The sequence below is a fragment of the Pezoporus wallicus genome, unplaced genomic scaffold (genome assembly GCF_028554395.1).
Source record: "Pezoporus wallicus isolate ANWC-B61680 ecotype Strahan unplaced genomic scaffold, APGP_CSIRO_Pwel_v1 contig_8042, whole genome shotgun sequence".
Lineage (NCBI taxonomy): Eukaryota > Metazoa > Chordata > Aves > Psittaciformes > Psittacidae > Pezoporus > Pezoporus wallicus.
The window spans coordinates 3,474,299-3,501,302 of NW_026639380.1; the positions used below are offsets into that span (position 1 = coordinate 3,474,299).

At 45.4% G+C, this 27,004-nt stretch overlaps 1 long non-coding RNA gene across 2 annotated transcripts; it reads left to right on the forward strand.

Annotated features, from left to right (window-relative positions):
- The first annotated feature begins 5,427 nt into the window (after window positions 1-5,427).
- On the forward strand, window positions 5,428-9,299 carry LOC130601993 (uncharacterized). Of its 2 annotated transcripts, XR_008972790.1 has the most exons (4): window positions 5,428-6,086; window positions 7,762-8,076; window positions 8,665-8,732; window positions 9,150-9,299. It is a non-coding gene; the product is annotated as an uncharacterized LOC130601993 (long non-coding RNA). The 2 variants fall into 2 exon arrangements; XR_008972789.1 differs by lacking the exons at window positions 5,428-6,086; window positions 7,762-8,076 and adding an exon at window positions 6,840-7,498.
- The last annotated feature ends 17,705 nt before the right edge of the window (window positions 9,300-27,004 follow it).

Genomic DNA, 27,004 nt, shown 5'->3' on the forward strand with positions numbered 1-27,004 from the left:
CTGATCCAGCAGGTTTTATGTGGAGGGGCTTTGTACAGCTCTGTCTGCCTGTTGAAAGGAGCAGATCGTTTCTGATCCTTCAGGCTGTGAACCAAGAGGAGAGCAGCAGCTTCCACAGGGATCAGAGACACAGCAGAGCGGTTCCCTCATCCACAACCTGTAGACTTCTGACTTCCTTATTTCTAGCATCAGAGGGAATACTTTCCTCTCCTTTTTTCCATCTACCACATCCTCTCAAAGTTTCTAGGTTTTAATAAAGCAATTGACAAATAACATCAACACTGCATAAATCAAACACTAAATATTTACGTGCCGTGTAAATCTCAGGGAATTCTGTCATCTTTTGTCTACCTGTTTCAGTGCCTCAGCGTGCTCATTACTCGTGCTAAGGGGGCTGGGGAGGAAATGAGTAACTACGCTGGTTACAACTGCAACTTTCCTCAGTGAAGGTCTAATGCAAACGTAATGAGAAGTGTGTGGGGCACACCAGATTTATCTATGGAGATCGTCATCAGCAAGCACTGCACTTGGAAATGTAGGGATGTCTCTGCTCAGTATGATACCCTGTTTCCTGATTTTTTGTGAATATTATCCTTTGATTAAAGCTCTCCCCAGTGGGTTTTGCCCTGGGGCATGAGCACATTCCAGTCACTGCTCTCCCCTCCAGGAGGCCAGCATACCCTCCAGCTCATTGCTGGCACCTTCCAGTGCAGTGTCTCCCATGGGGGATGCTGGTCCTGGCCGTTCTGGTCCTGCCTGCCCTGCTGGGCAGTGGCAGGGGAGCAGAGGACAGGGCAGGACTGCTCTTCCTGGCTGTGACCCACCCCTAGAACAGAAGAACTGAGAAACATTATTCAGCCCAGCCTCAGGCAGCAGCTCATTGACTAGTGTCCTCCAACACTTGACTTCTTCCAAGCCAGCAAAATAGCTCTGTGCCTGCAGCCCATGTGTGTCTGTGTGTGTGCTTGCATGCCTGGGTGCATGCAAATAAGCTTTCCAAAAGCACCCTGTCCTTACTGAGTGTGCTTTGGAGGCGTGCCACTCCACAAATATTGGAAAAGCCCTGTGGAGCTATTTTATTTTATTTTTGAGCATTGCTAATAGATGACGACACGTTTCCACCCTTTGCAATTTTCCACAGATGATTTCTACATTATTTCGTGTTGCTTCTAAAACCATTTAATAGGAGTTCTACAGCGCTCGGCCATCTTGTGATGGAAAATAAGTGGTTCTGCTGCACTGGAGAAGCCAGAGGAGACGAGTCTCAGAAAGGTATCTGAATGCACGCTTTGTATTGAGGGAGAAAAGTCACTGAGAGAAGAGTAAAAAAATGTAGTCAGTAAAACAGAAATTAAAATTCAGTTCTCTGCCCAGGAAATGCCACTTCCAAGTCAATGAAGTCCTGGCTATACAACGTCCACAGCAAGGCACCAAGTGGTAACACCCTGCATCATGAGAGGACAGATACAGCAACACAGTTGTAATGCTGTCATTGGTGGCACTTAAATTTTAAGAGCGGGACCCTTTCAGTTAGTGCCTGCTGAGTGATAACGGGCCCGTAGGTGTCTGCACAAAACTGGTTCCCATAAAACTTTTCAATTTTTGAAATTATTCTCTTTTAGCTATCTTGGATGTGGTAATCCATTTTGGAGCCAAGGAGGCACTCCTGTGCATTTCCATGAAAATAAGTCACTGTTTGGATGTTTACTCAGAAGAGGATGAAAAATATTTAGTGATTTTTTACACCTCACTTATTGATCATACAGCAAAGAAGTCTGACATTTGTGAGGTGTGCTTGTGGAATGAAAAATAGCAAACTCCCAGTGTTCTTTTTTGGTTTGTAACTTTGATTTTGGTTTGTGAAAGTAAAAGCATGGTATCTATTTCCATTGTGTATTTTAATGTGAAGTGTTAACCTTACAAGATCTTTTAGGATGCGTGAAAATCCGGTTTAACTTGTAAACAACAGGGAAAGACAGACACATACCAAAACCGAAAGGGAATGATAATAATGTTTACAAGTGATTTGGGGTTGCTGTTCATTATAAAAACTGCCCACAGCTTTGTATTACAAGACCATGGTTTTGGCAGCTTACAGCTGTGCCAAACGTTAATGATTTGAAGTTAAGTTTACCATATTGTTCAGGTTGATTGATTGTTTTTTTTTGGTTGGGTTTGGGGGTTTTGAGTTGGGTTTTTTGTTTTTTTGTTTGGTTGTTTTTTTGTTGTTGTTTTTTAAATTTCTGATTGATCAGCTTTAGCCTTTCCAAGAATGAGGTTTGGAAAAATATGTTGTTTTGACCAAATTTAAATGTTCTGACAACTTTTTCTTAGAATCATTGTAGCATTCCAATGCTTTGAAGCAAGGCTTGAAATCTGGCAGGGGATTGGCCTCAGCTTCGGGAATATGCCTTGCACCATCTTTCTGAAAGGCCACCTAATTTGGCCAACACATGCTTTGGGGGGGGGGGGGGAATCTCACTTGATAGTTGCTCAGTGGAAACTCTATAGATGTTAACAGATAAAGCCCCCAAGAATGCCACTGTCATGGAGCACGCTCCATCTCATCATTAACTCCAAGAGACAATGGAGACTGAACATGTACCTGTCCCTGAAATAACAGAGCACACCCGAGGCCAGCACTGTGGAATAGAAGGCAGTGTTTCCCTGTAATAGCTACTCTAGGTAGAGTTAGAGCCAGCACTGAGAAGAGGGGCCGTATCTGTAGTCTACCTGTAAGATACTCTCAGGTTATGTTATTGCTGTGGACCTGCAAACATGTCCAAGTTCTTGTATGGGTTATTCATCAGGTTGCCACTCACCCAGCTTCCAGAGGGGTGGGCAGAAGCTCTGTCAAGGTCTCTGATGAATCAGGACTGCAGATCACAAAACCTTGAGTACTTTCTGCTCAGTCAGGGACACTCATGGTAAGGGTTGTTCAAGTTGGAGGCTTAAAATGCAGAGAAGATCACAACTGGAATAAATAGGAAAGGGATGGAAAGACTGCAGCAAGGGGCCTGTTAACACTGGAGCTAGGAGAGCAAAACCTGTTGGGGTTGGGATTAGCTGGACAAGTAGGCTGGGAAAGGGAGCCAGGGCAGGAAGCAACAGTAATGGAGTGAACACAGAAGAGGTTCTGTGAGCAGACAACGGGATCATCTGTGGAGCTGGGGCAGGAGGAAGCCTGGATCACAGGGGATGATCAGACTGGAGGTGGAGAATAGGACTGGGAAAAGGAAGACAAATGTGGTAAGGAAGTAGTTATAGAAGATGGCCTAGGAACAAGAAGTAAAAGTGCCAGAGTGGTGATGAAGACGAGCACCAGAACGGGACAAAAAGCTCAGGAAAGCTTGACTAGGCCTGTTGGCCAGTATGAGAAAAAAGGTATAGACCATAAAACAGAGAGCAAGCTATCAAGGAGGGACGGAGTCTAGTGAGAAAGTCTAGAAGGAAAGAGAAACAGGAAGGCAAGAATAGGGAGCAGAGGGGCTGGGGCATAAATCATTTAGAGGGCAGGAAACAGAACTGGCCAAAGTATGAAGAGGAATGGGGCAGACCAACTGTGATCAGCAGAGTGCATTTCTCAATGACTTTCCTACAGCATCTGTAAAGAACTGTACTGTTATGGGGCATCCCAATGGATTTCCAATTTGGATAAATGTCTTCACAGGAGAGCACTGTAGATGAGACTCCTTTAACACAAGAGGAGTGGCAGCCAACATGAAGGAATTCCAGTCTGAACTTTCTTATGATGTGTGAAGATCAATGGACTGGAAGTTGGTGGCTGCTTAGGGACATTTTTTGTGACCTGACTGTACTCACTACACCAAAACCAGTATTCCCTGTGTACTACAGGGACATATACTTGACACTTGAGAAAGGCTAATACCTCAGGGTGATAAGAAGCATGAGGAAAACTGGAAGTAAAAGTTTGCAATGACACCAAGAAGGGTGTATAAGAATACTCAAGTCATTATATGATCAACAGGTCAAGCTTTCACAATTACAAAAAGGGCAAATTTGTCTGAGAACTTCCCCTGCATGTGAGGCAGAGAAGAGCCATCCCTTAGAGGAAAAAGTGCAAATGGAAGGGCAAGAGAGACCAAACAAGAGGCATTATATCTTATCAAGTTATAATCTCTTCCCCACCATTATTTCTGGGAAAAAAATTGTATACAAAGGAAGTCCCATGAGGCTCCAGAAGATCCTACATGATGTAAGTCAAATCATGGAAAGTATATTTGCCACAGTGGATACTAAGATTGCCTACTACAGTCTTTTGTGTAGAAGTCCTGAGCATGCAGGTGGCATCCCACGTGTGGAGCACAGAAAGCCCAGGAGCCCCACAGGTGTCACATCAAAGAACTGGACCCTTTTCATTGTCCTGTGCAATCCAACATCTATAAACAGGAATAATTCCACCTTCCCATCTCCATAAGGTGTTGTGAAAACAAAGCCCAGTGGTACAACAGTGGTAAGTACACCAGAAGAGCCAGCAGGAAAGTGAATCCTCCATCTTCACATCGAGGTCTGAACAGTGTACAGTGAACAAGACACAGGGTCTTGTGCTGAGCACAGACCCAATATAAATAGCTGCTCATTAAGCAAGCAACACCTGCTCCATGAGCTGGAGGAGGCAGGGGTTCTGGGGGACAAGCAGTGCAGGATTATGCTCATGTAATTAAAGACTGCCATAATGTGCGTATGCACAGAGGGGCCAAACTGAAGCTCCACGAGCCAGCCTAGCAGTGGCCTTTTCTAGCTTCTCAGTGCTTGATTTTCCACCCTTAGTAATGAACTTCCACTGCAGTTTGTGTGTGTAACATCCTTACGTAGTCTTTGGTGAGGGACCAAAGCTGATGTGGCATTGTGGAACTAAGAGGAACCTCCTTTAATTGCCTCTGAGACATCACTGGTGTGAAGCAAGACAAAATGTGGTAGAGGAAGTAGACAAAAAGAACTACAAGACCCCTCATATTCTACAATACATCCAGGAAGTGAGGAAGTGAGAAGAAAAGGAGAAATAAGAAATGACAAATGTGATGTTTACGTGAAAAATGCAAACAACCCCCTGTTTGTCTCCCTAAGACCCCAAACTTCATGGAAGTTTGCCTTCCGATCCTGGTTCCAGCTCTGTGACTCAAGCTTCACTCTCTAGATCTGCAGTTTATCTTCCTATTTATCTCTAAGACAATTTCTGAGTCCTATATGAGTCATCAGTGGGTTTTATATAGAAACCAAAGAAGGTTCTTCCAGTCTCTCAGTAAGATATGCCGTGCTGCCAGGGAAGCACTTTCGGTTGTTCTGACGAGCAATTGTAACTGCTCTGAATTGCCAGAAATACTGTCTGCAGAGCAAAAGGATCATCCGCCATCTAAATCCAAACGGGTTTATAATGCAATCTTTGTGTCGCCTGAATGCGCTGATCCCACCTTGCAATCACCAATATTAAGCTTGCAAACTGGCCAGATCCCAGTGGGTATAATTTTCAGGCTGGCTAACTCAGAGAGTTCGACTGATGCCACTCAGGGGCTCGGAGCCAGCGGAGGGGAGGGGGCAGCGTGTGACACACGGGAAGGGGTCTGAGTCAGGGCTCCCGAGAGCAAGGAGACCTGCCTCCTCTCTCCTTCCTGCTTCTGGAAGCCACTCCTCGCAAGCCGGGTCCTCTGCTGACAGCCACCTACCCTGCAGTTAGGTCCTGTCCTTTCTCAGCTGAGACAGGAGGGACAGGTGGCCCGTGCCGGAAGCAGTGGCTGCGGCACAGGAGCAGGGGGGAATCCTGGTCGAGAGCCCAGAGCTGCCGTGTGACAAACAGGAGGCCAGGTATTAACAGGTGGGTGAGAAGACAGGGCCTGGCTGCCTGCTTGGGGAAGCGGCCGTTTTAAAACCAAGGCAGCAAGGATCACAGGGAGAGCGTGCACGGTGGGGAGGGCATATTTCGAAGAGGAGGAGGAAGGAGCTGTTTTGGAATTGGGTGTAAAGCCATTTGTTTGGAGGGATGCCAGGGTAACAGTAGGTGCCCAGAACAAACGCGCACAGCCATTGCAGCACTCAGCGCCCGCATGCTCGTCCTTCGCAGTACCTAAGTAGGTCAGCCCATTTCTTCAACCTTTCCTCTTCCCTTTCTCACTTGCTCTCTTTGTGGGAGGTGGCGGTGGCGGTAGCAGAGGGGCTACACCCGTTTTCACTGATTTCCAACACTGTCTACGTGTGAACAAGAGAAGCGGAGAGAAGCTAAAGCTGCTTTCTTATTAACAGCTGGTGACAGTCCCTTTACACAGTGCGTGTTGCATTTCTTAGCCGAGGTAGAAAGGAATGAAAGAGGAAGGCGGTTATTTAAAGTTTAACATTACAGATGAATTACAAGGATATTCTGAGGCTCACAGTCCCCCTCAGCAACTCTGTGAGCCCCGAGGCTGGCCTCGCCACACCTTTGCAAGCAACTATTTTAGGCAAGTGTGCTCATCGGGTTCGGGAGGACGACAGCTCCAAGTAATTCTGGGATGCAGGTTTCGCACCACAGGATGCCAGCGGGATCCAGTGAAGGTTATGGACTGTCTAGCCTGAACTCCATCTGTGCCCTGAAGTTTCCTCTTGGCTGGGCACCACTGAAGGACCAGAAGCAGCCAGTAGGAAGCAGTAGGCACAGGGGCTCATGGGGAATTCAAGCCATCTGAACGTGGCACTCAGTTTTTTAAGACAACGTTTTTTAAACGCTGTGAACATATTGCACCCAATTATAATTGTATTATGTACTCCAAGCATACCTCCTCCCAGCTATGGAGGGGCAAATCCAACGTACATACAAGTGCTCTGTGTTCTCCTAGGTAGCTTCTCCCAGCCTGTGTATCGTGATAGTATTTGTGTGCCTCCCAGTAGGGCACTGAACTGTGTGGCTAACATCTGCCACGTGCTGTTTGTTCTGTCCTCCTCTCCCAAGGAAGGAGGTGAGTGTACTGGAGCATCTTGTTTTTGTGGCACATTTGTTCAGCTTTTGCTTTCCCTGCATGCAGAGCCATGTATTTGCATTAGCGAAAGTAAGGGCACAGAAATGTGTCCTGCAATTGAAAATGCCTTTATTTCAGTAAGGGGAATTACGGGTAATTAAGTCAAATTAAAAAGGGAAGGGAGACTTGATTTTCTTTATTCTCAGCATACTCTGTTTGACAAATGGGTCTTAACCACAGATGACAGTATTAGCTTCGGCCTCTCAGACAAGGAAATCTTGGCTGCTATTCCCTCTGCCCATTTATCTACGATAAATTTAAAGACACATGTTCCCCCTTCCTAAACAAACACTCTTCAACTCTTTCATTTATCTAACAGTAGAATATGCTTGAAATCTTTTTATCTGTGTCCCCTTTCCCTTTCTTTGAATGGGCAGCCTTCTACACTATACCCTCCATGGACCTTGCCAAACACTACCAATCTCTGTACACAGCTCTGTTCTGTGGCAGTTTGGGTCTGCAAACTGAAATGTCATTTCTTGAGTCTAGAGGTAATGTCCTATGCACTGGGCGTGTGTGTTTTTTCAGCTCTTACATTTTGATATTTTTTTATCCAAGTCAACTTTTCGGACATTTTCTCACTATCAGTATAAAAACAAAACATACCCATATCACTGTTAACAATAAGTTGATTTATACTTTTTCCATGTGTGTTTTGAGGCAACCTTATTCTAAAGGGTTACAGTGAAAATTCCTTTGTTTTAAGCTGCAGTAAAATGCTCAGTTTCTTATAATCTTTGCCACTGCCTTACAGGTGCTCTGTCTCATCCTACACTTGCTGGCTTGGTGTTATGACAAAAAGGAAACACAGGTTCACAAAAGCATTACAGGAAACAAATAATGCCTTTAATCCTGGAAGTGTTTAGCCCAGCGGCAGCAAAGCTGAGACTTTCCTGACCTCCATCATAGTGCTCCAAAGAGGGTCAGGATCCAGCCTGCGCTGATGGAGCCTGGATTTGGAATGCTTTGGAGATGTGCGCTGGTGAGATCTGTTCTACATCTCTGAGGTCCAGCATGGCATGTAGCATTTCTGTGCATTCAACAGCCATTAAAAGACTCAGTCCCCAAGGTTTGCAAGAATGTGAGACTGAAGTTACTTCTTTATGACTGTTCTTTCAATGTTAAAATGCTTTTAGAGGAGGAAAAATGCAGCAATAACAGGGAATAACTGAACATCAGGACAGGGAAATGCCAAGTGCACTTTATAGTTAAGCTGGGGCTGATGGAGGACTTTCAGCTGAGCCTGGCTGCAGGCCTGCTGCAGAGTGGTGAGATGGGCTCCTGAAGTGGCCTCACAGCTCTGGGACAGGCCTTCATTGCTGGACAACCCCCTTGCCCTCCATGGCCTTCCAACCCGGCCTTGCACCCTGCTGTGCCCTGCTGCCCGGCAGCCTGCCTGCTGCTCCTGCTGAGGGCAAGAATCAGCACGGCTCTTCCCTGCCTCCCCCCCGACATGTTTGTCTTAAATACAACGTTTTTTCCCTTGGGCTGCCACAGATTTTCCACCCCTTCAGCCAGCCAACGGCTGGCAAGTGACATTCATTAGCGGCCATGAGGAAGGTCGTGTCTCCCAGTGCCTGGCCTTTCTGGTGAGGGAGGCAGGCAGCCGCTTTGCGTAAAATGCCAAACAACCTTCCTTGTTTTCCTTGGTTGCCAGGGTAGGAATCGACATTGTCCCCAGCGGAGCACAAGGACTCCCCGTGACATGGCGGGGACAATGGGAAGGTATGTTTTCTTGACCTGCTGCAGGAAATCCTGTGCGTCTTGCCGGGGAACACAGCATTTTCCTGCCCTGTCTGTGGCCGGGCTGCAGCTCCAGGGGCCCACAGCAGCCTGCTTGAATGTGCATGTTTTGAACCTCTCTTAAATTTTAACAGAATCAGCCCCGTTTGGTGCCCAGGCAGACTTGGGTGCTGTGAAGCTGAGGCTGGTGCACTGCAGCGGTACTGGGTGCTGGTAGGGAGGCAGCCTCATCCCTCTGGGGTTGAGGGGATGGGGCATGCCAAAAACAGCGCTGAGCTTTGCTGCTATTACCTGGTGCCAGTTGTAGGGGCGATGCTGTCTCTCCTGCCTGGAGCTGAGCCGATCGTTTCCACTCTGCATTACTGCTGCTGTTGATTAACTGGTTTTGATTTTTTTAAGGAACAATTCAGAAAGTGACGCATTACTTCTGCCTGTGGACAGAGGGAACAGCTGAAACGTGGGAGTCCAGACTACAGCTGTGTGACTACAGCTTTAAAAAAAACCAACCAAAACCACATATTTTAGTGAATAAAAACTACTGATTCCCTCTGCTGGTGTTATGGACCTTACTTACTTACCAGGGCTGTGGTGGCTGTAGTCACCACATCGTGAAAGAAAAAGTGAGACAGGTAGGAAAAGCCATGACCTCTTCACAACTGGGGGTGTTTATACCACAGCAGTCACCCTGCCTCTCCTCCTTCCTCTGCTCCACCCCTACATCTGTATTTTCTTGTCTTCTCTTGGTCATTACTTAGGGTCCTGTCATGCTAAGCAGCCTGACTGCCACAGATGATTGCATGCATCATGGGAATGGCGTCACTGCTAGATAATAAATATTCACACTGATCAGTTAATTTCAGAAGGGCTTCGGCAGCCATTTGGAAAAGCCTCATACTCTACAGACCCGTCAAATGTCAGGGAATGTGGATAATGTCTGAACAGGAAAAAATAGAACAATTTTTTTTTCCTATGGTGGCCATGCACAGAGACAATGCCATTAAGGCTGGATAACAGACCCATTAGAGAACATCATTAGCCATGACTCCTAATAACCTGTTTCCTGATAAATCTGGGGTAACATTTTCACATGTTTCTCCTTTTTTTTGCCCTAATTCCTTGCCAGGCAGCTATGAACAGGGCATGCCCATGCACTTAATGCACCCTATGTGCAAAATTCATGCTGCAAAATGGCTGCATTTGTTAGACAATTCATTTGCAAAAGCAATTGGGGGTGGCTGGAAGTCTCCTTCTACCTTTCCCCTTTTTCCCTTCAGAAAAAATGCAGGAAGAGCAACATGTTCTGGAAACATTTGTGCCGGAATCGTGTGATTCCTTGCACTTCCAGAATCACCTCCCTTACACAAGTGCCTGCGGTGAATATATGCCATTAGAGCATGAGGGACACTTCCTTGCCTACATGCTGTCTCCTGGCAGCAGTGCAACAGGGCAGCTACCACAAGCATAAGCTTATCATTAATCTGTGGATCAGGGACACATACAGACACAGGCTGCTCGAGAAGGAGCATGCATGTTAGCAGGACCTCACGTAAACAGCTCCACAAAACAGATGTGATACGCAACGTGCCACTGGACCTCAGCATGGGCAAGTTTCCTCCTGCCCCAGGTAGGGCTGGCTTCTGGTCCCATGGTCAGTGGACAGGGAAACGTGTGTTGCATTCCTGGAAATCAGACTTTAAACCTAGCAGCTAGAGGGTGAGAGAACACAGGAATCAGGACTTCCCTCAAGCATTTCCACTGGCATGGTGTACAGGGGTACATCCTTTGACATATCAACATCTAACCATCTACTTCTCCAACTGTCCTTCCTACTGACACTGCACCCATCCCTGTACCCAGGAGATGAAGGGGCTCTGGGAAGAAATGTTTGCACAAGGAATGCACACATATGTTGGGGTAGAGTTAAAAATGCTGAAAGACTTTGTTACATGGCTTTTTGCCCTCCATCTGGTGGTTCCTTCCCTCTCTATATTTTTTCACTTGCTCTCTTTCCTCATCTGTCCTTTGTCTCCCTCTTCACTGTGTGTCTGTCTTTGTGTCCTGTCCTGCTGGCCCTTGTCCTCCCTTTCCCTTCTCAGCTCTTCTGCCTTCTTCTAAAATCTTGTAGCTTCTTCTGAGATCCCGTAGCTTCTTCCTAGTGCTTGGAAAATGAATAAAAACCCTGCAATCTCAACAGGAAAAGAAACAAAGCAGTTGCGATAAGCAACTTGCCTCCTTGGGAGCAGTCTGACCAATGAGTTATTCCCAGGGCTTTTGAAAATGACAACAGGCATCATCTGTCTTTACTATTGCTGCTGTTGTGTTCTTTGCAGCAATGCTTACCAGCCAGTGGAGAATGGGGCCCCCTTATGCTTGGTGCTGCATAAATCATTTTCTTTAGCCTGGAGAAAAAAGAGAAAAAAACAAAAAATCACTAAAGAAGGTGAATGTGTGATTCAAGGATTTACTGCTCAGATTGCTTTGGGGGTATTTTATTCTTCACCCTTTCCTGTGTTTCTCTCCCAGGCTACCTCTCCTGCTGGCCTAGCCCTTCACACCGCCCCATCACTGTCGCTCTTATGTCTGGTGGCCCCCGTCTGATTTACCTTCCATTCATTTTGTCCCTTCTTTGTCCACCCTCATGTTTCTTTTGCTGTCACTTACTCCCTCTTCTGTGTGGCCAGAATCCTCTGATTGCCTTCTCCATTCGGCAATACTGGGTAGCTTTTCATCACCTTGCTGGTGGAATCAAGAGATGCAAAATATTCAGTGTGAGGTAGACACTGAATGGTTAAAACTTGGCAAAGTTATAGAAAACTGAAAACAGGCTCTCCTAGCAGAAAGTGTCAGGTACCACCAGCTCCAGCTAAATTAAATTCTGTCCCTGTAGTGTGTATGCACAGAGACATTTATATTCATATTTTTAACAGCCTTCTAAACTCTGCAGTTCACTGACAAACCCTTCATGAAGCTATCATTCCTTTTTTAACACCTGAACTTTAAAATGTCACATATAGCATTTAAAAGGACAGGCAAATAACCAAGGAAACATCCTAGCATGCATTTTACTTCCTCTCCTTATGGTTGATCTAAAGTCCGTGGAAATCAATGGCAGCCTTTCCATCTAGTTCAGCAGAGTTTGCATCCAGTAGGTTGGTTCCTCCTAAAATTTCAGATGAAAAAGACCCCACACAAATGTGGGTTTTTTGAGTTTCCTTTTACTCATGTATCTGGCAAGACTGATGTGCTGTCAAATGATCTTTTCAGTGCTAAATATACACCATTAACTACTAATAAAAAAAACAGGCTTTAAAAAATCATCTCTTTTTGGCATCTGTACAGAGCATTCCATTTGATCTCACAAGATGTATGGTTTGCACTAGGATTGCAGTCACAGTTTTCTTGTTAAAGCTGTCAACCGTTCCAGTGTCTATCTTTACAATGCAATTCAAACCTTGGTTAGGAAAATAGGCATTTTTGCTTGAACTATGATAGAAAGATCCTTTGCCAGCCCTTTTCTGTATCCATTCGCAGGCTACAGCTCCTGTTAAAACTGGGTTGCAGTGTGAAAACACGGGAAGGAAGAGTCTGATCCATTCTGTTTGAGGCACTTCCTCCGAGTGGCAGAGATACTGTGGACATTAAATTCTTCCTTAAACATGCAAATTTTTGGAAAAACATTTCATTAGAACCATTTACAAGGCAAGGCTTCTCTGTCTTACTTGCTAAGAGTTACAAAGGTAGCACCAGGGCAGAACATTGCCTTTTGACTCTCTTAAAACCAGCAGAGAAATTCTCCTGAACATTAGGTGGTTTGCCATAGCATTACATTGGTATCCAATTGGAATCGTCAGCAAGATTTGTTAATGGCATGGGAGAGGCGGAATCAAATTGATCATTGTTTTCTTGTGAAAACTCATCATCCTCTAAAGGCAAATGCCTGGAACATTTTTGACAAGCCAGTGTAAATCTTCAGTCAATATTGCATGAATCGACTTTAATGTAATGACATAAAGCAAAGGGAGAATACAGGTACCGCGCAAACATATGTCTTCTAATGCTTAGGCACAATGGGGAGCCCCCTTATCTGCTTCCATAATGCGCCTTATTATGCTTAAGTAATGGGTATTAGAAGCCAAGCAGTATGTTACATCTCCTCCTACATGGTACATTCCCATACTGCCTAGATACATATGAATCCTGCATGTCACATGTCATTACATTTTCTGAGACTATATCTCCATCCATGCTAAAAATACACGGAGAGAGAGAGAACTTGAGTGTAAGCAACAGATACTTCTGCACAGACCCTTGGCAATACCAAAGACTGAGAGATTTATACATGTGTTTATTATTCACCATTGTCTGAAGCATTTGTGAAGATAACCTGCCCTAGGGGTTTTCACAGCAAGCACCTGCTGGGTGCCTGCACCCATCCATTTCCAAGCTGGATACACTCAAAGCAAAGCCCTTTCCACCTGCCTTTTCATCTACATGGTGGCCTGATTTTTTTCTGAAGTGCTTAGTTACAGAGCCATTCCCATAAAAATAACTCCAGAGCTATCCATAAATACTCTCGCTCAGAAATCCCAAGCAGTGAACAAATCTGTGAAACTCGTGACCTGCTGGTGTCCCGCTCCTCTGCTATCGAAATACAGGGATCGCAGAGCCCAGAGCCTGCTCTGGGGAAGAGCCAGCTTTCAGCAGCCTCTGTTCTGCCACCTCTCTCTTCTCCTAGCAAGGGTCCCTGCTGCAGGGCCACCCACCGACAGCACTGGGCGGCCTCCAGGAGCCCATGTTGTGATTGGGATGCAAGGCAGACTTTTTGGACCAGACCCTGCTTCTCTCCCCCTGGAAAACAGGGAAATCATTAGTGGCCTAAAGCCTTGCTCTAGTGACTTTGGCGCTGGTGCTCCAGAGTTGGATTTGGTCTTAAGTACAAGAGACAGGGGAGGAGCAATGGTCCCTGGTGACATGTGTCAGGCAGGAACATGGCACATGCTTGAAGTACCCCGGGTGTCCCGGGCTTTTGCACTTCTGCGTGAACAGCCGAATGGGCAGACCCCTCCTGCTCGGCTGCAGCAGATGGAGCGGCGAGGCAGGCTGCGTGTCTGCAGGGCTGGGCAGTGGAGCTGTGCTCTCAAGCTCCAACTAATGAAGCTGATTTGATGAGCTGATTATTCTTGTGTATTAGTGCGTCGCTGACATGGTGCTCCACTCTGTACCAGACACAGAAGGAAGGGTACAACACGGGCCCCCTATCGAGCTTTCCACCTAGGTGAATGGACCAGACGATCCAGAAACACAGGTTTCTGGGTGATGATGAGGAGGAGACGGAGCCCTTCTTTGTAACAGAGCGCTGCAGCTTTCTGAGCTGGAATGTAGCGGCATTCCTAATTTAGATACTCTGGTTGAATTTTAAGTGGAAGGGAACAAAACATTTGAAAAGCTGTCCCTGTTCTCTCAGCAGGGAGACTTCGAGAATTTTCTGGGCTGGGGGAAGAAATGCTGGCACAAAACCAGCCGGAGTTTTCCCAGGTAGAGATGTGGTTCCTGGAAGCAAGCAGGGGTTTTCTAGATGGGATGGATAAAAACAAAGAGGGCTTGGTTATCAGGAGGTGATTCATGATGGGAAGGATAATGATGAATAGGTGTTATGACAACAACTGCTCTGCAGCTGTAGCTCTCTCCTCCGCCACAGACTGCCAAAAATTCACCAGCTTCCTCCTGGGACCTTCTAATAGCAGTAAACAAGACTTGACAATGTCCAACACAGAAGGTACGTGACTGTTGACCTCCTCATGGCAGGAGAAAATTGGCTAAATAACATCAAGATGTGGAATTGCAGGTACCTGTTAGGTCTCTGGGATTTTGCAGACAGCAAAACATCCCCCAGACAACTTTATTCCTGGTTCACATAAGCCATTAATTATGTTAATAATGTTTCTACCTGTGCAGTTTCTCCAATTTTAGCTCAATATTCCTCCTTCAGAATGCAGGAAAGTGCCCTCTGGGAGCACAGGAATGGCTTTCTTTACATTTTTGTTCATTTCCACTGCAAATTGAACAAGAGCAAGCCCCGACAGAGTTTCTTCTCAGGCAGAGTGGCAGTTCTGCTCTTGCTGAATCATCTGTGACAATGATTAGGCAAGAACACAAGAATAAACATTCCTTGGCAGCTAGGCTTCCATCTCCCCTGCAAAGTATCAACCCCACCATTTAGAGATCAGCAGCAGAGTTTGAAAAATACTGTGCTAGGTGGCTTGTTCTGTGCTTGGCACAAAGAATAAGCTGTACCAAACAGGGCGAAGCTCAGCACAGTCCAGAGGAGGAACCAGCTAGACACTAGTGATCAGGTGCTCCAGCAGAGCTACTCTGTAGTCTCCACTATGGTATCTGGATGCGTGCAGAGTAAACAAGAGAGATTGGCTAGAGGGTCCAGTGTGAGGCTGAAAGCATACAGAACTCTCCTGGGAAGCAGGGCTGACATATGATCACGTTGCTCATAATATTGATGCATTCGTATATATCTGAATATCTTTCCAGATTCCCTTACTTCAAGTGCCTTATTCATGCAAATCCCACGCTTCACCCGATCCGGGAGGTTTGTACTCGTCAGCTCCTCAGCTCTGTCATTCCTCATTACAACAGTCACCTATGAGAATAGGTAGAGAAACAAAAGGCCAGATGCACAGCTGCACAGATGAGTGGAGCACACTGTAACAAAGGAGAGCAACTCTCTTTGGACTTAACTAACATGTGTGAACTTGCTTGGCTGTTTGTAATCCCATTTCTTGCTCCCTGTTCTCACAGCTATGCTGAATTTAAACATACAGCATTTTCCAGCCAGAATTGTCTTTTTCTTCATATGATAAGGCCTACTGAATCTGTATATTGAGGCATTAAGAAGAGTGGGGATTCAGGGATAAGGAAGGACAAAGGGGAAGGAGAAGTGAGGACTTTGAGTCAAAGTCACTGAGTTCTTTTCTCAGTTCTACCAGAAATTTCTTGCACACTGTTGGCACCTGCCACTTCGGCTGCAGCATCTCTCAAATGGGGACACCAGGCAGCCCACACCATGAGGTCTTGCTGTGTGTCCTTGATGCGTGTCCTTGATGCGTGTTTGTGAGTTTCTGAGATTCCACTTAGGCTAGCACCATAGGCAAGCTTTAACTAACTAGGCAGAAAATGAGGCAGAGGCTCTGAGATCTGGAAACATCAGTCTGAGGATTCATGCTTGGCAAAGAATGTCAGTACTATTGCCAAGCGTATTCTGCTGAACTTTCTGTGAGGTTACTCTTCTTGTTTCTGCACAACAGCAAACATCCTAAGAGGCATGAAAAACCACTGCCATATACCTGCACCACATTTCCACTGAAAACCAAAATACTCATTGACTAACATTCCAAAGAAGTCCTGGGATGGTGCAAGGAGTGGGAAGTTCTAGGACCAAAATCAAGGGAAAATTCCAATTTCCAACTCTATTTTCAATCGCTTCCGGAGTCATTGTAGATCCTGTGGCTTTATAGCTGGAAAGTTGTGTTGCACAGAAAGTCTGAGTTTCCCACACAGAATCTGCAAACCAGCATCTCCTTCATGGCAGAGAGTCACAGGAGACCTTTCCTTGTGCCTTGGAAAGCTGAGATGAGGAGGAGAAGCTCAGACAGGAGATGACACCAGCTGTCCAGGCACCCCTCTGCTCTGTAGTAGGATGGGATTGGTTTGGGCATGCACCTGGTTGCACAGCTTCATAGTGCACGCTTTTCTGGCTCTCTTACCTCCAGCAGCATAAATCTGGATTACACAGATAGTCCTCCGGCTCAAGAGCTCTGCTGCCAGTCCTGAGCTATTGGCCCAGCACAGGAGCTGTATGGGGGAGCCACAGCTGCAGAGCACGTTTTCTACAGAGCCAAGGTCTCAACATACCTGTGAGCTGCTCCAGGAGCTCCTGCTCTGCTCAGCTTCCTGCCACAAACTGTGTGATCATCAGTCTCGTGGTGATTTTGGTAAGATGCTTCATGAGCCAGGGAAACTGCCTGCCTGCTCCGTGTCTGTGCTGTTGTGACAGTGTAGGGCCCCACATTTTGAAGCTGAGCAGAAAGTGATAGATAGCTCCAGAAGACGCTCTTATCTGAGGTTTTTGAAGTGTCTTCTTAAATAGCTGCTTTCCAGTCTGTCTCTCTATTGACTACATAGGTTACCTAAGCTATGTTTCTGGGAAGTGTCGCAAGTCTCCTCCCAAATCTTTGGTAAGATAAAACCAGGCCTGAATGTGCAATAACCTCCACAGCGGTAAATAAACTGTGTGTGCTGTGTCTGCCTCCTTGTTCCTTCAGCTGTGACTTTCTGTTTGCCATGCATCTCTCTTCCCCTCATTCTCCCTCTTTAGCTCCTTTTTTTTCCCCATCTCTTTTTTTTAGGGATAAATACATAGCTCCCCGTCTTTTATGAAGTGGTTACACAACACCTAGAACAGCTCCCAGACACACCATGCTCTGGTCCATGCTGGAGACCTCTGAGTGCTCCCGCAGTGCCTTAAATCTGACCATACAGAAGCACCTGTTACCAACTGCTCGCTCTGAGTCAGCTTCCTCCACCATCGTGTGCATGCGAATTAAACATATTTTTCTGCACAGGCTATGGAGAATAACATGAGTGCTTATTTTCTCATCCATGCTATAGCTGTCTTCTTGGTAAAACACGGAAAGTTAAAAACCATAATAAGCATGTTCACTTTAAAGGACTACTGAAGGAATGGCTAATGGGTAAACGAGGCATTTCTTGGCTGTGAAGGTGACACCTTTCCGTGACTTCCCATGATGAAAGCTTTGGGAGTGATGGGCTAGTATGGTGGCACATTAATGTGAACAGCCTCTCTCAGCTGCACATTTTGTGACAGGATCTGAAGAGTGCAGAATTAAAAATATATTCATTATCAACTGCTTTTTGGATGAGTTTCTTAATACAATAAGACTTAAAGGCAAGCTGTAGGGTGCTGTGAAATCTACAGATATTCATGAAACAGCGAGCAAACCTAAAGGGCTGCGTTTTTTGAATGTGACTTAGCAGAGTTACAAACCAGAAAAGATCTGCATTGATATTATTGCTTTGAAGTCTTGTTGCTTACCTAAATCTTGAGTCAAACTGTTTCTGATGTGGGAGTTGGATGGAAGAAAATTCCCCTACCCCTGTTTGCACCTCCTGTGCCCTGTGCTAGAGCTGAAGTGTTAGTGAGAGTTGCCAAGAAAATGCAGGGCAGTGTTTTGGGATGGAGGGGCAGAAACTTAAGCCAGGACACCTGGGGGATGCTCTGATCCATCCCGTGCACCTCCTTGGCAGGGTGAACCCACATATCAGGAATGTACTTGTGCCTCATCTTTCCTCCTCTTCTTCATTCCTCCAAAACCCAAGTTTTGTCTTTAGGGCACAACCAAGCTCTAGAACAGTTTACTCTGACACAATAATTCTGAATATTGGGGGTTTTCCTAGGAGAAGGGAGTAAACACAATGGAGCATGAAGGAGACTACAGCTCAAGTGGGGCAGATGCTTGTGTAAGAGAAGATTAACACTGGAGAGGTGGCTAGGAAGGGGATAGAGTAAATCATTTCCCTTCCTCAGAAAATTAAGCATATGCAAAGAGTAGCAGACAGTGACTATGGGAAAACCTGTCAGAACAAAGTAGCACTCTTCCATTCTCTCCTACCTACAGACACAGCCAAGTGCACAAGAATGGGGTTAGGGCTTGTTCATTAATAGTCTGGCTGCTGTTTGTCAGAGGCAACAGTTGAAATGTCTGTGCACAATTCCTACTTTAGCATGTGCTAAAAATGACAATGGAATCCAGTTGCAATGGCCCCACTGAGAACTGTCGTTCTAAGTCACAGTCATAAAACTACTGGTGGGTGGTCTTCATCTCTGCTTGTCCTCATTATCATGTCATTGTGTTTCTGTGGCCCACTGCACCATGGCACTCCCTGCATTTTAAAGCATTTCATTGACGGGGCAGTTTGACATTCATATTTATATGCCCTTGTTGTATTGCAGTGGTTTTTCCTATTCTTGCGATCAGAGCCTTTTGTGAAATGGTGCGAGGAAGATGTGTATTCAAATCTTGGCCCAAAGAATTGGGTATTGTCAGGAAATAAGAGAAAGTATTGAGGATTTAAACATCCTGGACCCTCTCCTGCTGCTGTGGAACATAATGGAATGTTTTTTCTTGCCAGGGACTGAAAGCAAGGCTGTGGAAGAGGTCAGATGGGCAGCACATACCTGGTTTGGGGTTCAAGAGCAAAGTTACCAGGTTACAATGTTAACAGGAGGCAGTCTGCTCCCCATCCTCCTCCACCAGGAGTGGACAACAAAGCTCCCATTGACTCCAACACCAGAAAGTCCAAGCCCCAATAATATCTCTTTTATTTCCCAATTCTTGATTAATGTGCAAGTCAAAAGCTAAGCAAAGCCTATATACAGCTCAGTGACTGGGCAAAGCTTGAGCAGTAAAAGCAAAACGTTGCTTTTATTGCCCAAGTAAAAGCAAAACCTGTGGAAAATAAAAACAAGAGACAGATTACACAGTAGAAAAGGGCGAAAAAGAAAACAACCCAACAACAAATTATTGAAACCTGGAGATGTAATTCAGCTGTTTTACTTGCACTCTTGGCTAATGGCTCCTCTGCTTCAGGAGCTGGACAAGAGCAGAGGATTTGTTCCTCCTCTCATTCCTGGGGCAGGATGGCTTGGGGGCACAGACTTGGTGCATGCTGGGCTGCCTTGCTCTAGCTGGAAAGCACAGTAAAATGGGCAGGCACAGGGGGCACGTAGGGCTTCTGCCATTTTGCGGGGCCAACATGTGCGTAGCTGGCTTGCTGTGTGGCAAATACCCTGGTTCTGCATACATCAGGCTGCACTACATGGCTCTTCTGACTTTCCAAGTTTTGCTTGTTCCAGGCACATAAAGGAGCAGCTGCTGCTCATGTGTGCAGGCGTTGTTGCCCAGTGAGGAGTTGAGGATGTGTCTTGGCAAATGGCAAGAGCCTTAAGTTTGCAGGTAAAATGCCACAAAAGAGAAATTAGAAGATAGGCCCAACTGAAAACATAGGAAGGTGTTTGTTTAAATGCTCCACGGATGACTCTTCAAAGCTGGGCAAAGCACAGCTGGCAAATCAAACTAAAGAATGAATAAAATATATTACATGGGCTTTCTCCAAATTTTCCTTAAAACAATTACTGTGGACAAGAAGTCAAAGGTCTGTCTTTAGCCCAAAGACCAATCTACTCCAGAAGCTCTCCTTCCTGGAGTATAGATTTCAAACCTGGCCACTTTCTCAAACCATTCGTGAGAATGCCAGTTTGGTAGAAGAGCACGTAGCCCCACGAGATCATAATTCCTTTCTTAGCCCAGAGAACAGGACCATGCAAGAAGGTGTGCAGGCATCTCACATTCCTCTTCCAACATGCCTCAATCCTGATCTGTAAGCTTTCAGAGCAGAATTTGTCCCCTGTGCTCATTCAGTCCTTGGCCTCAGCTAGTAGTGCCAAAACCGAGAGTGATGAGAGCCAAGTGGGATGACAGCTTTTGTGCTGTGCTCCTTGGCCCACTAGAAACTGGACAGTGAGACAGCAATAAAGATGACTTTCTCAACCATTGTGCCTAGATCCACAGCAAACCACCAGCAGCAATAACAATCCTATTCTTTTATGCTGATATAAATGACCTGAGATGAAGAGGCGGCTCTGGACATGCAGAGTGGGCCAGTATGCATTTCTGTGGAGCATCTCTGACATCCTCTAAACTCAGGACAGGAGATCCCTGCCTAACCCTCCTCTATGAGACAGGAGCTGTGCACAACAGAGCTAGCAACAAGCAATACTATTTGTTTAAATATTATTTGCCATGGCTGTAGCTCTTCTGTTGGTGAATGACTGATGAACCAGCTGGAACTGCATTGAGCATATTCGTTAACTTTTTGGTATATTTTTGCTTTTAGCTGTCAATGGTTTAGACTCACGATTTTCTTCTTGTGCCTTATTTATGAGCTGTTTGAGTTGACAGTTTCCTATTTGCCATTCACCCCTTGTAGTGTTGAGCTGATCACCTAAACCACACAGTACCCCTTCTGTTTCCCTCTGACTCAGTGAAACTTGTCAAAGAGAACAGTAAACAAGGAAATACCATGAAAACATGTAAACATTTGTGGGGTTTATATGAATAAAGATATTACAAAGAGTAACCAACCACTCCAACAATAGTATAGTCAACCCTCACTTCCCTAAGGAAATATCCAGAAAATACAGCATGGTATGAGAATTCAAATGGAATTGAAGCAAAAATTCACTAATCCTGTTTTTCAGCACTTAACCTTCTCTATTGTTTGGTCCCACAGTCTTTGGACATGTTCTAGTCTTTCCTGGAAACAACTGTAGCTTGTATTTTTAATGCTAGTGTGTGATTTCCCCATGAATTCTCTTACTACTAATGCAGGAGAGGGGAGAGGTTCACATTAAGGAGCCTAACTGGTTGTTTGGTTATTATTTTGACCTGTGAAGTGTGCTTTTACCCTCCAAAAAAAGAAATTAACTTTAGACAAGGTTCTGACCTACATGCAAAAAAAAAAGATTTGACATTTGAAACTTATTAAGCGCTTTAATTTAAAAGGCAAGTAATTTCATCATCTGCATGTAGCTTCCTCCCATGCTTGGAGCTGCACAGGTGCTCAAGGCCTTCACCAACCCAGGAGCATCACTCATTTTAAAGGTGAATCACTTCACCAAAAACAACTGTAAAAGAGAATCTGTAACAATTTTGTTGTGATTTAACTTTTTCCCCCATGTTGCTAACAAGAAAAAGAGGGGGAGGAGAAAAGTGTCAGCCATTAGAGCAATGTATTTGACACTTGATTCATTTAAGAAAGGCTGCAAGAACACAAGATTGTAAGGAAGATTGTTACAAAGGATTGAGAAAAGATGAATCTTGGAAGAGATTGCACAAGAAAGATCGTTATAAATCACGTGCAGACTGTCTACAGACCGCAGGGAAATAAGGAAAGAAACGTTTTTCCTAAATACAGAAGAGACAGGTTTAAAAAAGGAAGCAAGGGATACCAGAACACTGCTGCTTTGAATGTTGCGTTACGTTTAGTTGGATTTCATGTAACACTGTGTCACTGACGTGACTCCTTCAGTGCATACATAGGGATAAAAGTTTGTGCGCTGGTATTTTACACTGCATATAGAAAGAGAAAAATAGAAATACCCTTTTGAAAAAGCGGTGTTGGTTTTCTTCACTTTAATTTTCTTTTGTCACCTTCTGTACTGGAACTTCTGCTTGTGAATCCTCTTGTAATTAGGGGAGGGTTTGCTGTGCATCGTCCTCAGTGCCTGGCTGGCTGCTCTGCTCACTTAGAAGCACTCAGCAGGGAAACAGGGTCATGTTGGGAATCAGCACGGACAGCTGTGACGCAGCATTGCCCAGGATCCAGCATTACCAAGAGGGCTCATCGTAGGTGGGGGAAGTGCCCAGGTCCCCAGTCACCATCACCTATGTTACCTTATGTACACTCTGCTAGGGAGCCAACAAGCTCATTACGCTCCCCTGCTCCCCACAGCCCCATCCCACCCACTCCTCCGGGAGGCCAGGACCTCACACCTCCCCTGGCTCAGTGGGAATGTTGCTTCCCAAAAAATTAAGCTACTTCAAAGGCACCCATCCTGTGACTGAAAGCAGCCGTTCCTGGTCCGGCCAGCGTGTGGAGGTGCACACACTGGGTCTCAGGGTCCAGAAAGGTTCCTTCCAAAATGCTAGGAGTCACATCGTGTTTTGAAGGCTTAATTTGGTAATTGGGCAGCCCCCCCGGCCATCTGTGCCGAGCAGTATCTGCACTTGCTGGCTGGGCAGCGGCACTTGGCTCCCCCCTGACAACAGCCTGACACCTCTGATTAGGGAGCACAGCCTCCCCAGCCCCTGCTCTCCCCCCCCATCCTCTCCAGGGGGAGGCAGCTCCTGCCAGGGGCTGTTTGGGTGCCCAAATGTGGGCAGAAGGGTGGCCAAACCGGGTCTCACCAGCAACACCCCTAACACAGGAGGAGTTGATAGCAGGTGCTGAAGCAGGAGATGGGTACGGTGCTTCCCTGCTGCACCTTTCCAGCCCTCAAGGGTCTGCAGGTCGGGGAAGCAGGCAGGCTGTGTTCACAGCCACAGCTCCCTCCGTGGCCACTGAGTCTCTGATTTCAAAGCTTTTCCTCCAGGCCTAGGCACTGTTCTTCTAAGTGGCTCCAAAACGGTATTGAACCTCAGGGTCCAGAAACATCAGCAAGAAGTATTTTTATTGTCATGCAGATGGTTTTGGACGTATGCTTGATGTTAGATTGTCACATCTTCAAATGATTCCCCCTTGAAAGAAGGGAAGGCCAGTGTGGGAATGCCTAGGTGGTCTGAAAAAAACCTGTGGTGCTGTTTTGATACCAGTGGCAGCATTGCATTTCATTCTAGGAGGAATATTCATGGCTAAGCTCTAAGCCTCTTATTTATAATGGAAATACTGATAGATCCAGATCCATTTACAGATGCTATTATAATGTTTCATCCTGGGGAGGGGAAGGGGAAGGGAAACAGCCTCCTTCCCCTTTCATTTTAAATATCAGTACACTCTGATATTGGTTTCATGAAGCATTTGGATGGGTCCTTATTCACAAATGAATAAAAATGAGTAAAGTCCTCAGAATCAAAGGTAAGCCAAAACTGGCACCCATAAGCACAAGGCAACCCAGAGAGCCCATCTGCAGCCAAACCATGCAGCAGACCCAGACACAGCTTAAAGGCTGGCAACAAGACCGCCTGCAGAATCTGCCAAGGAGCCAGATGCTGTTGCTTCCCAAGCTTGGCATGAGGGTTCCTGATTGCCATCCAACAAAGAGGAAAAAGAGGAATGATATAATGTGGTGGGATAAAACACATCCCACCTCAACCTCCTTTATTGCTCATTGAAAAAAAAACGTGGAAGATACGATTGGAAATGTATCATTGTTTTCAGAAATACATACATTAGCCACAACAATGGCCTTGCCAAATGGGAAAAGTAGGAGCTATTTAAATGTATGTGCCATTTTCAAAAAAAATTAAATCTTCATATGCTGTGTTTTGGGTATGGATGTCTTTGTGTCTTTTGTTAACTGCTACAGTGATAACCACTGAAATGAATACAAGTGTGGCAAAAAAAGCTTCCAGTTTTTTACAGTAATATTTCAAAATCCCTTGTCTCGGCACAGCTGTCTAGATCAGATAGATCATGGTGATGGCTACCGAATGTAAAGAAGCCAGGTTTGTGAAACGGGGTGCAGAGGCATAGAAAAAGGAAGCTGTAAATAAAGATGGGGTCTGAGACAGACATAATGAAACAAAAAAAATCAAGGCGTTATACAGATAAGGACTCTGCTTCTTCCATGGCTGCAGAGCTCTGTGTTGATGTTACTTGATTTCATTGGCATTGCACCTGAGGAAATTGGAGTAACACTGTGAAGGATTTAGCCCAGGCAAAATAAAAAGGAGTCTGTGCACCTGAGGATATATAAAGCCATGAGGGCACCAGCACGTTTGGCAGTGGAAAGGACAAAGCGAAATAAATAGAAAAATGTATATAAAATAATGTGCAGCAAGTAGGTAAAAGGAAGATGTAAAAAAGTGATGCAAAAGAAGAAATAAGAAAATACTGGTAGAGTTACCTGAGCAATAACAGCTGTTATTATTACTCGTATCATCATCATATCATATTTTGGAAAATGCCAGGTGCTTCCATAAATGATATTTCAGGGCAGCTCAAACATATTTGCAAATTCAAGTCAATTTTGCCAGAGACTTTCAGCTGAAAGAAATACATCAGAACATGGTAGACAAACCAGTGCTGTAATTTCCATTGCTAGCTGTTTTAGCATAGTCAAAAGCCTGTTAAAAAGGGAAGGCTTCCTATAAAAACAAGGACAAGGGATCCCCTTTTATTCAGTAGTGGTTAGAGAAGTCGCTGAGGACAGGAAGACTTGACTTCAATTAAACCTGTAGTCCTGCGTCCAGGGTGTTGTATGAACAGGGCTGTGGTGTGGCTTCACGTCTCTTCTGGTCACAGGAGAATACTGAATATTAAACCTGAGCCCTCCACATCAACAGAACTGCTCTGGCTGCTACGATACTGGCTCACAGGAGCACTTTGCTACCATTCTGCCATCCCAGCTTTTACATCCCTTAGCTTTCATTACTATTTTTATTGTAATCATTTTACTGTGATTGTTTTGGCTTAGGAAGATGTTTCATTTTCTTTACCTGAATCAAAACCCTTTTAGATTTTCTTTTTTTTTTTAATTCTTGTCTGGTTTTGGTCAGTCTCACTCATTTTAATTTTTTTATCAAATCCAATTATTCATACTTTTAATGCACACATTCAATAACCCAATTAGTTGCAGAGTCCTTGCAACATTTCCAACGGGTTAAGTTGAAAATACTTGGTGAAATAGGAGGTATGGAAATATGTTTATTGTAAAGAAAGAATACAAAATAGTGAGAAGTATATTGCAAACTGTTACATACTTAAAGATATAAGATTGCTTTTGGTGCATCTTTCTGAGTTTCGAACACATTTATATTTACAAAGCTATATGTGATATTTATATTTATCACTATAGGTGGTAAATTTATTGTATGAGTAAAATGCCCAGTGTTAGAATTATAGTGGCAAACACATTTACGCGCTGGGAACTGAAGAAATGCAATTCCATGAGAAGGTGTATGTGAAATGGTTTCTCTAACCTTTGCAAGCCACTGCGAGACGATTCCTTTTCTGGACCAGAACATTGAGGACTAGTAATAAGGAAGGCTTCAGTTTGAAAAGCTGCTCTGTGTTCTTATAGCTGACCAATCCAAAGTATGTGGCCTGAAAAGTATGTACTGTGATACACTTCAGATACGCTTTCTTCTCTGCTGGGATCAATATAACTCTCTTCTTCAGGGACAACATTGCCTACTGTGGTAAAATCATATCACATTATAGAACGAATTACAGTATTACAGAAAACACAGGTCCTAATGAGCACTGAAGACAATAAGAAGCTTTGCCCCAGATTTTCTATTCTGAAATCTTGCTTTGTTATATCCTACCTTGGCTGAACATTCACCACTTGAGATAAAATTTTCCATTACGCTTGGCTGTCTCAGGCTGATCATTACAGTTCTTGTTTTGCTAAGTTTTAGTTAAAAAAGCTCCTTCCTTAAATATGGCCCTTTGCTCATGTGAAGTGAGTTCCTACATTAATTGACTGGCTTAGGACTTCTGTTCTTTCATGGAAGAATAGGGAACAAACATCATCCCTCTGTGATTTGATAACAATGTGGTGGGTGTATCAGCAAAATGCCACTGGCTCTGACCATGTTACAGCTTTGAAGAAAGCAGGTTGGTTCTGTCCAGCAGACATGGGCTGGAGGCAAGCACTGAAATGATCTGGACAGACCTGAGCAGACGTCACTTTGGGGTGGTGTGCCTACATCCTGCTCCCTCACCCTTGCTGCCCCTGCATGCTGCTGCTACCTGCAACCCCTGCCCCTTTCCCACTTTGGGGACGGGGATCCACCTCCCCAGGCTCCAGCCCTACACTGAAGTGTGTTGAGGCTGCACAGTCAAACACTGGCTTTCATGACATGAGCATTTGCACTTCTCCAGGTGCCTCAATCTCTGCATGGGGCTCACAGTGACCACCCAGCTGCTGCACTGAGCATAGTCCCTGGGGGTCAGGGAACAGGTCCCTGTCTGTCTCCTACATCTCGGAAGAAGTTGCAAAGGGTGGTTGTGCAGGTCCTGAGCCCAGTCCCCAGGCCTCCCTGAGACAGTCTGCTGCTTCACCCCAGCAAGAGTCCTTGGGTGCCAGTGCAGGTCCCTACACCAAGAGCTTGCTGGCCAGTGGAGCACCTGGGGAGCTGGTGCCCACCAGAGACAGCTGTGCTGGAGAGGCTGGTGAGCCAGCAGGATGGGCAGCAAGTGGCAGGACAGCACCCGAGAGGCCCCATGCCCACTAGCAGAGGGGAAAGTAGGTTCTGAACAGCTTCCCTGGAAGCTGAACAGGAGCCAGGGCTCCAGCCAGGGTGGAATGGCCAGGGCAGGCAGGCAGACAGCCCAGCATCCCAGGAGGCTTCCTTGCCTCTCTTTGCCCATGCCTTTTGCTCCATCCAGTGGTAATGAGCCACTATGGAGCTTTGAGGAAGAGGCCGAGGGGCACAGGG